The sequence below is a fragment of the Rana temporaria genome, chromosome 9, assembly GCF_905171775.1.
Source record: "Rana temporaria chromosome 9, aRanTem1.1, whole genome shotgun sequence".
Lineage (NCBI taxonomy): Eukaryota > Metazoa > Chordata > Amphibia > Anura > Ranidae > Rana > Rana temporaria.
The window spans coordinates 49,162,764-49,172,103 of record NC_053497.1 but is presented as its reverse complement, the minus strand read 5'-3'; the positions used below and the strand labels follow the sequence as shown (position 1 = coordinate 49,172,103).

The following is a 9,340-nucleotide window of genomic DNA, read 5'->3' as shown; positions in this document are numbered from 1 at the left end:
GCTAGAGTATGTAGATCAGGGGCACTCACCAGGCTTGAAATTAGTTTTGGAAGTCAGCATAGGGCTTATTGCTTGTCAAATGTTTTAGAAGATCACAGTTTACCCTTTTCAAGCCTTTCCATCATGTATTAAGCCATAAGGTTCTCTCAAGTCTTTAGGCGTGCTAACTAGCTTTAAAACGTCTTTATAATTGTTATGTCAAAATGTGGAAATCTCCTCATTAAGGCAGAACGTCATACCCTGTCAAGAATTCCTCCCCACCTGACTCCTGATTGGTTGCCACCCCTTTAAAAAGAACACCACCTACGAATACTTGATATGCATGCACTGTATTTGGGAACCCCTGGTGCTAGATTATCTCATCTTAAAAAGTACACCATTCCCTAGCAAGGGAGAAGTCAATATTAAATTAGGAGACAAAAGTGTGGTTGGGAGGAGAATCCAAACACCAGAAAACAGCAAACATAAAGAAATGAATATGAAACCAAAAACCCAGTGGCAAAATTTCTAACTAAACAACTTACCAGAGTAACTGACAGTCTAAAGCCCTGTACACACGCTCGGTCCATCTCATGAAAACGGTCTGATGGACCGTTTTCATCGGTTAAGATAGAACCTCACAATTCGAATCGCGTTCTGCGATCCACCGACCAAAATCTGGTCAGGGTACCAAAAACCAAATACAAGTCCAAAGGAGAAAGAAGGTTTGCTTTTCAGGGTCCTAGACTATGGAACGCTTTACCAACCAGCATTCGGTTGGAGGAAAACCACCTGACTTTCAGAAGACGAATCAAAACTCTGCTCTTTTGATGACATGAGACACGAACAACTAGCGCCCAGAAGCGATTCAGTTCGCATGCGCCGCGCTTTATAAGTTTTTCATTCATTCATTCATTCATTCATTCATTCATTCATTCATTCAAGCTGACTGATGGTCAGTCGTGCCTACACACCATCGGTTAAAAAAAATGACCGTGTCAGAACGCGGTGACGTAAAACACAACGACGTGCTGAAAAAAACGAAGTTTAATGCTTCCAAGCATGCGTTGACTTGATTCTCAGCATGCATGGATTTTTAACCGATGGTTGTGCCTACTAACGATCGTTTTTTTTTCTATCAGTTAAATTTAAAACAAGATTGCTTTTTTTAACCTATGGATAAAAAACCGATGGGGCCCACACACGATCGGTTTGGTCCGATGAAAACGGTCCATCAGACCGTTCTCATCAGCTTGACCGATACGCGACATAACTCCCTCTATCAAATGATTTGGACCAGTGCACAAAGCAAGGTTCATAAAGACATGGATGAGCAAGTTTGGGATGGAGAAACGTGACTGGCCGGCAAAGAGTCCTGACCTCAACCTGATAGAACACCTTTGGTATATATTAGAGCTGAGACTGCAAGTCAAGCCTTCTCGTCCAACATCAGTGCCTGACCTCAAACATGTGCTTCTGGAAGAATGGTGAAACATTCCCATAGATACACTACTAAACCTTGTGGACAGCCTTCCCAGAAGAGTTGAAGCTGTTATAGCTGCAAAGGGTGGGCCAACTTAATATTGATGGAAAAAGTGAATTTATTGAATCATCACAGGGTGATACTGTGGATACACAGGTAATAGTGTGCCAACGTCCCTGTGACTGTAGTATCAATATAAATCCAAAATTTGTTTGATACGTGAGGTGGTTGGGTCATGTTGAGAAGTCGCTCATAGAAATCTCTCTAAATGTTACGTGCTTTGATGCGCTTCTTCAGGAGCTTCAGTATCAAATATATGTATATAAAAAACGGATAACCAAATTATATCATCCAGATAAAACATAAACATATATAAACAATAAACTAGCCAATTTGGTGGGGTCCAGCAATGCACATAGCCCAGAACAAGTGACAAATAAGGTAACAAGAGACAAAACCTAACTATGGGGACATATGTATAGCAATGTAGTATGCTAGGATATTGGCATACAGGTGTATGCAAATCTAATATATATTGTAAAAAATAATAAATACTTACAGAGCTGGGGAAATTTTGGAATAGCAAAATGTAGAGATTGATAGCGTATTAGGGGTCAAACAATTGTCCCAAACGTTTCAATCATAAAAAATTGATAGATCTATAAAGAAAAGAGCGCATAATGATAGCATATGTATGTATGTATGTATAGGCATACATACCTATACAGACATATAGTAATCAATAACCAATATTTCTAGCTTACAAAATCACCATATATATGTCAGCATTTGACATGTATATGGTGCTTTTTTAAGCTAGAAATATTGGTTATTGATTACTATATGTTCCCTTGTTTGTCACTTGTTCTGGGCTATGTGCGTTCCTGGACCCCACCAAATTGGCTAGTTTAATGTTTATATATATATAAATATGTTTATGTTTTATCTGGTTAATATGATTTGCCTACATGTTTTTCATATACATATATTAGATACTCAAGTTCCTGAAGAAGTGCATCAACACGCGTAATGTAGAGGGATTTCTATGAGCAACTTCTCAACACGACCCAACCAACTCATGTATCAAACAAATTTTGGATTTATATTGATACTACATTTTTTCAATCATTGTGTATCTATATTTGTGATCTATTTTCTGTATTATAGGTGGTATGAGAGGTTATTGAGGTCATTTATTTACATGTTTTTTAATGTGTTTATATACATTCTTTTTAACTTTATCCGAATAAAATTGAAAGAATTTTTTACATAAAATCTATGTGTGTGCCTATATGGGAATGCGTTAGGGTTTAAAAAAAATGTATTGTCTTCAGAAACTCCTTATTGACAGGTTTAAACACTATTATAACATTAAAAAAATATGTAAAAGGCTAATGCCTCATACACACGGCCGGACTTTCCGAGAAAAAAAGTCTGACAGGCTTTTTTTCTCAGGAAATTCTGTCCGTGTGTAGCCTCCATCGGATTTTTTTTTGTCGGAAGTCTGACGGAACCTTAGATAGTGAATCTGTTCTCTTTCTTTCTGTCAGACTTCCAATGGACTCACGGCAGACTTTTGCGCGGTCAAAAGTCCGACTGGGTGTACAAGGCATAAAGGGAACAATATGCATGCAAAACACTATAAACCGCGTATAAGAAATAGTTCAATGATAATGCACAGTTCAGTTTAAAAATATGTAAAGCACCTATAAAAAAGAGAATATAAAAAAAGTCCTGTTCGTTCGCAAAAGCCAGAGATAATCAGTGTAATATCCTAATATTTCTCACCTGATAGAAAGCAAGCAAGGTTATATACTGTACAGTATAACATCTAGTAAAGGAATAGCTGATGTTTAAAGGTTTATAATGTTGTGAAACTCCAGGGAGATGGTCCACACGGACTCTCCAGTATTGTCACTGGGACGCACAGTATTTTCATGGAAAATATTGTGCGTCCCTTTGTTGATAACAGTTTCAAAAGCCATTATGGGCCAATTCTGGCATTTATCTCCTACATGTAAAAATAATTTTTTATTTGATAAAAAATTACTAAGAACCCCCAAACATTATATATATATAAAATGGCAGTCGTTGCCATGTTTTATGTCACACAGTATTTGTGCAGCAATTTTTGAAATGCAATTTCTTTGGGAAAAACAAAACACTTTTATGAAAAACAAAACTCTAAAGTTAGCCCTATTTGTTTTGTATGATGTGAAAGATGATGTTACGCCAAGTCCATAGATAACATGTATTGCTTTAAAATTGTGAATGCTCGTGGAGTGGTGCCAAACTTTGGTACTTGAAAATCTCCATAGTTGAGGCTTTAAACATTTTTACAGGTTACCAGTTTAGAGCTACAGAGGAGGTCTTGCACTAAAATTATTGCTCTCATTCTAACGTTCATGTGTGGTTAGAACGCCATTTACATATCCGTGCATGACCTAGGTATGCGGGCGCTTCTGCGTGCGAGCACAAGGGAACATTTTTTATCTTTTTTACACTTTCCCTTAAATGTTTTCTCTTCTTTGATCACTTTTATTCCTATTACAAGGAATGTAAATATCCCTTGTAATAGGAATAGGGGATGACATGTCCTCTTCACAGAGAGATCTGGGATCTCAGGCTTCCCACTAAAAAAACTTCCGGCCTCTGAGGGTCATAGAGATGGCCGGGGATCATCTAGCCGATATGGCAGATTCATTCTCTGGCTCGCCAATCACAGGCAAGCCGGGAGAAGCAACAGAGGGCAGTGGGAGGTGAATTCTGTAAAAGCAATCAAGCGGCTAAACAGCCACTATGATTGCTTTTACTTTGCAGGAAATCGCTGGATGAAAAAAAAAGATATCTGAATTATGTCTGCAGCTGCAGGCATCATTCAGATATCTGCAATCAAAGTCAAGGACATCATATTACGTCCTACGGGCAGGAAGTGGTTAATGACCATTTAGAGTATATCATCACAGAGAAAGCTATTTTAGGTAAGATAGGTAAAAATGCAAAAATGTAAATGTTAACAAAATGGTTACTGCTTTAGTTTTAAATAAGTAGCAATTATTTTAAAGTCAAATAAAATAGAAAAGTTTTAGGGTATGGTAGAAAATGGTTAAAACCAAAAGACATAACCTACTTCTAATGAACTACAGTATATCCTACATCCTGCTGGTTACAGCTCACTACAATTTCCATAACTTCATGGGTAAACATCTGTAAAGGACTCTCAATGCTTACCCTCCTCTTCCTCTCCTATAATACAACTCTTATATTGTTTCCACAGAAGATAACAATTGTTGGAAATGGGGAAAGGGATCTTATCATTCATCCTTTTTCCTCCTATTCACAGAATGTGATAGGGCCCTTCACAACCACAGCCTCTGCTCTTATAGGAGTTGTAAAGGAAGACGTTTTTTTTTTTATCTTCTATGCATTAAGATAAAAAGCATTCTGTGTGCAGCAGCCCCCCCCCCCCCTCAGCCCCCCTAATACTTACCTGAGGTCCATCTCTGACCAGCGTTGTCCACGTTTGTCTCAGCCTGTCCGAGATTCTTCTTCCTGATTGGCTGAGACACAGTAGCAGCACCATTGGCTCTCGCTGCTGTCAATTAAAGTCAGCTAGCCAATCAGGGGAAATAGGTGGTGGGGTCGGGGCGGGGCTCCATGTCTGAATGGACACAGTGTGCTCTGACTCAGCTCAGGTGCCCCCATAGCAAGCTGCTTGATGTGGGGGCATTTAACAGGAGGGAGGGGCCAGGAGCACAGAAGAGGGACCTGAGAAGAGGAGGATCTGGGCTGCTCTGTGCAAATCCACTGCAACAGAGGCTGTAAGTATAACATGTTTGTTATTTTTATTGGAAAAACAATGGGGTAGATCCACAGAGAATTGGATCCACGCAGCATATCAGAGATACGCTACGCCGCCGTACCTTACCTGGCGGAATTTCGAATCCTCGACGATTTTGCGCCGTAAGTTAGGGCGGCGTAGTGTATTTCTGGCGGCGGAATTCAAATCGGCGATCAGGGGGCGGGTTTCATTTAAATGAAGCGCGTCCCCGCACCGAATGAACTGCGCATGCATCGTCCAGAAATTTCCAGCCGTGCATTGCGCTAAATGACGTCGCTAGGACGTAATTTTTCTAAATTAGACATGAGTTACGTCCATCCCGATTCACAGACGACTAACGCAAAAAAATACCAGCTTTAACTATACGCCGGAAAAAGCAGACTAGAGACGACGTAAGAGAATGCGACGGCCGCGCGTACCTTCGTGGATCATCGGAAAAAAGCTCATTTGCATACCCGACGCGGAAAACGACGCAAACTCCACCCAGCGGACGCCGAAGTATTGCATCTACGACCCGAAGGCGTAACAAAGCCATACGCCTGTCGGATCGAACCCAGATACCGTCGTATCTTGGTTTGAGGATTCAAACTAAAGATACGACGCGGGAAATTTGAAAGTATGCCGGCGTATCAGTAGATACGCCGGCATACTTGCTCTGTGGATCTACCCCAATGAGTTTACAATCACTCTAAACTATGCTGTACCATGACTGGTGTAGTGATCATCTTTACCCTCCTAAGAACCATAACTTCCCCCCATTGACCTTATACCTTGATAACAAATTATACTTACACAGCATTCACGTTGGAATGATGTATATTTTATGTAAATGTATATATTGGTCACAGCTTCAAAAGATAACAAACCATAGACACTGATGTTCAAACCAGGGATGTACAAGGGAGGTGCATGCCCTGGGCGACACCATTTACTGGAGGAAGGTGGCGCAGGAGAAGTGCCAGCATTGTGCTGCTAAAACCAGGCTCCACATGTAAACATCACCCGCGCTACAGACTTAATGGTTGCAACCAAGTGCGCTCATGCACCCAGCACAAGAGAGAGAGAGGGAGAGAATATCCCCAACACAGACAGCAATAAAAAACAGACGTAGGGATGTTCTAACCATCTTGGCTGGACATACAATCAAGTCAAAGCTTTTGTTTTTATTTTTTTGGTATAGAGAAAATACTTCTGTTAAGTTCTATTGCTAATTAGATCAGATTATTAGATTATTATCCTACAATGTATCGTTCGTAGGTAGCTACAGTACATATCAGAAATTATGTCAAATATGTGTGACCCCTGTGTCTGCCATGCCTTTTGGCTATCCGTTCGTAGTGTAAAGGCATATTCGTGTATTGCTCTCCGGATGTTTCTTTTACACGCTTGTTTGCTTGTTCTCCTAGCAAACAGAGAATGTTACATAAGGAATGAACTAGAAAGGCTTAAAGCTTTAAGCCTGACAAGCATAGGCATGCGGTCGCCCCTCCCTATATAAAACATAGGATAGATTTAAATAGTACGATAATGATAGGAAGTTATGCATAGGTTACTGTATTATGGACAGGGCCCCTTAAAAAAGGTTTTCAAATAAGAATGGGGGGTAAGATTAAGGTGAACAGACTGATTGGGTATTGTCCAGATGGTCACGTGACCCATGTGTAAAGTTCTGCAAAGGAGCTTATTATATATAGGACCCCTATCACAGGTATTCCCGCCAGTGCCCACCTAGTCAGTGTAGGTGCAACAAGCTCCCCACTCCCCCTCCCTTGTCGCTAAGCACGTTATGTGGTCTGTCACCCTGCATAAGTGCATAAGTTATTAATATTTATTGATCTGAATACACCAAAAAACATGCTGCGGCCAATCTTTGCCAAAAAAGTAGTTTGTGATTTATTTAAATAGGTATTGGTACTGATTAAAAAAATGTAACAGATCAAAGTTCTGCTTTCTTTGATCCTCCAGTAAGTTCCAAGGAAAATCACTTTAATTTTCCAGTAAACTTTGCATAGTAGCAGGGCTAGAACAAAGCGGGAGGGGGGGAAACTGCCCTGGTGTCAGGAGCATCTAGTGCTCCTACTCCTCATTCCAGCATCCAAGGTTTTAGCTATGGCACTCTCCCTGTCTGTTTCTGACCACCTGCGTTGGGCTAGACGTGACACCCGGACACACATTGTGTTCATAGACAGGAGGGGGGCACCCTAAGGCAAGCTGCAACCCTCCCTGATTCTCATCTCTAGCCTGGTGCCTGGATTCTGATACCCCTGCTAGATGACCTCACTGCCTCTGTTGGCAACGTGAGAGGTAGAGCAGAAAGGGAGTGTGCACCAAGTGCCCTGTCAGATCGCCGCTCTCCTCTATGGGGGGATCGGATGAACACGGGCCATCTGTCTGTGTTCATCCGATCCGATCCGCAGACGGATGGAAAAATAGGATTTTCCTCCGCCTGCAGAAACGAAGCATAGCGAAAACCAATGAGATTGCCTGACATCCGCAATCCTATAGGGATACATGTCCGTTTTTCATCCGAAAACAGATGGATGAAAAACGGAAATACGGTCTGCATGTGTGAAAGAGCCCTAAGTTGCACTTTTAACAGCTGTAATTTCTGATATAAGCAATCATCTAAGGAATACTTTGAATGCTTCCCAGCACACTACATAGCGAGTCCTAAAAATGGGCACACCTTGGAGTGCCCAGGAATTCTCCAAGTCTTAAATAGACCTAGTAACGTTCCTCACTGCACACTTCTGGTTCCACAATGAAACCCAAATGGCAGACCCAGTCTCAGCAGTAATGCTGAGACAAGCATGGTGGCAGCTGGGAGTGCGACCATAGCTGTAGAAGACAATTGGGCATGCACTGATACACTAACTTGGCATCTTTGTCCTCGGCATTGCATGACCTTGTCCCACCACCGCATGGTAGAATCTGGCACTCCAAGCCAGAGAGAGCTAGTGAGCAGTAATATTTTCTTTTGTTAAGCAATAACTGAACACTGCGTTACTGTATTGTTTGAAAGACAAAAAAAAGGCAGATAAAGCACCTTACATTATATAACTCACTTTCATCTTGACCCCCTATTCACACCTTTAATTACATTACATTTTCTCCTTGGATATAACAACCACCTGCCTTTGTAGCCACCATATTGGACACATATCTCCTTAAACGGAATATTCATTAATGCATAAGTGCAGCAGCCATCTTTAAGCAGACCACCTTGCAATGCTCACCTATGGAGTGTCTCCAGTGTAGGGGGCAGCCACCTTGGCTTGGTCTAATTCAGCCCAATTGGCTGATGCACAAAGCAAGGGAATTGAGTCTTCAGCTGAGAGAGAACACCACAAGGTGGGAGTGAAAGGACAACAGTGGTGTGTGGCCAGAATTTTGCTGGAGCTATCTGATGCTGTGCTGCCCAGGAGAAGAGTGCCTCTTGGCTAGGACTTTTAATTTGCTTTTATCCCTTCTCACTATAACCTGTATTGTTATACTGTCTCTTTGGGTTCCAATCCCTGCTACGTAGAAGGCATGGTTTCCATACACTGCACTGATGAAGGCCAAATAGTCTGAAACAGCTGTAAGTGATGAGCTTCTTGGCCTTTTGGCTAAAATCAAGTGTATTATCTGTTCTGCTCTGCCATCATTCTGGCCGTATAGCTGGTATAGCTGGTAGACATGTGCACTGCCAAAAAATGTGTTTGTTTTAATTTCATTTGTAATTTTTTTTTTCATAAATTAAAAAATTCGGAATTTGAAAATACGACAATTCGGAAATTCGAAGATCCGAAAATAAGAAAGGAAAATTCAAAAATTAGAAAGAACGAAAATACAAAAATACAAAAATTCTAAATAATAGCTAACTTATAATAACTAACTGTTAAATTATAGGTATTGGAATTTTCTTTCAAATGAACGTAACGAATACAAATTTATTAGTTAAGAAATATCCAAAATAAAGAATTCTGCATCTAAACAAATGGAATGAAACAAAATAATAATAAATAATAATAATAGTTTTTTTTTAATTATTATTA

General features: G+C 40.6%; 1 pseudogene; it reads left to right on the top strand.

Annotated features, from left to right (window-relative positions):
• The first annotated feature begins 8,891 nt into the window (after positions 1-8,891).
• LOC120914692 lies at positions 8,892-9,093 on the top strand (annotated as a pseudogene).
• The last annotated feature ends 247 nt before the right edge of the window (positions 9,094-9,340 follow it).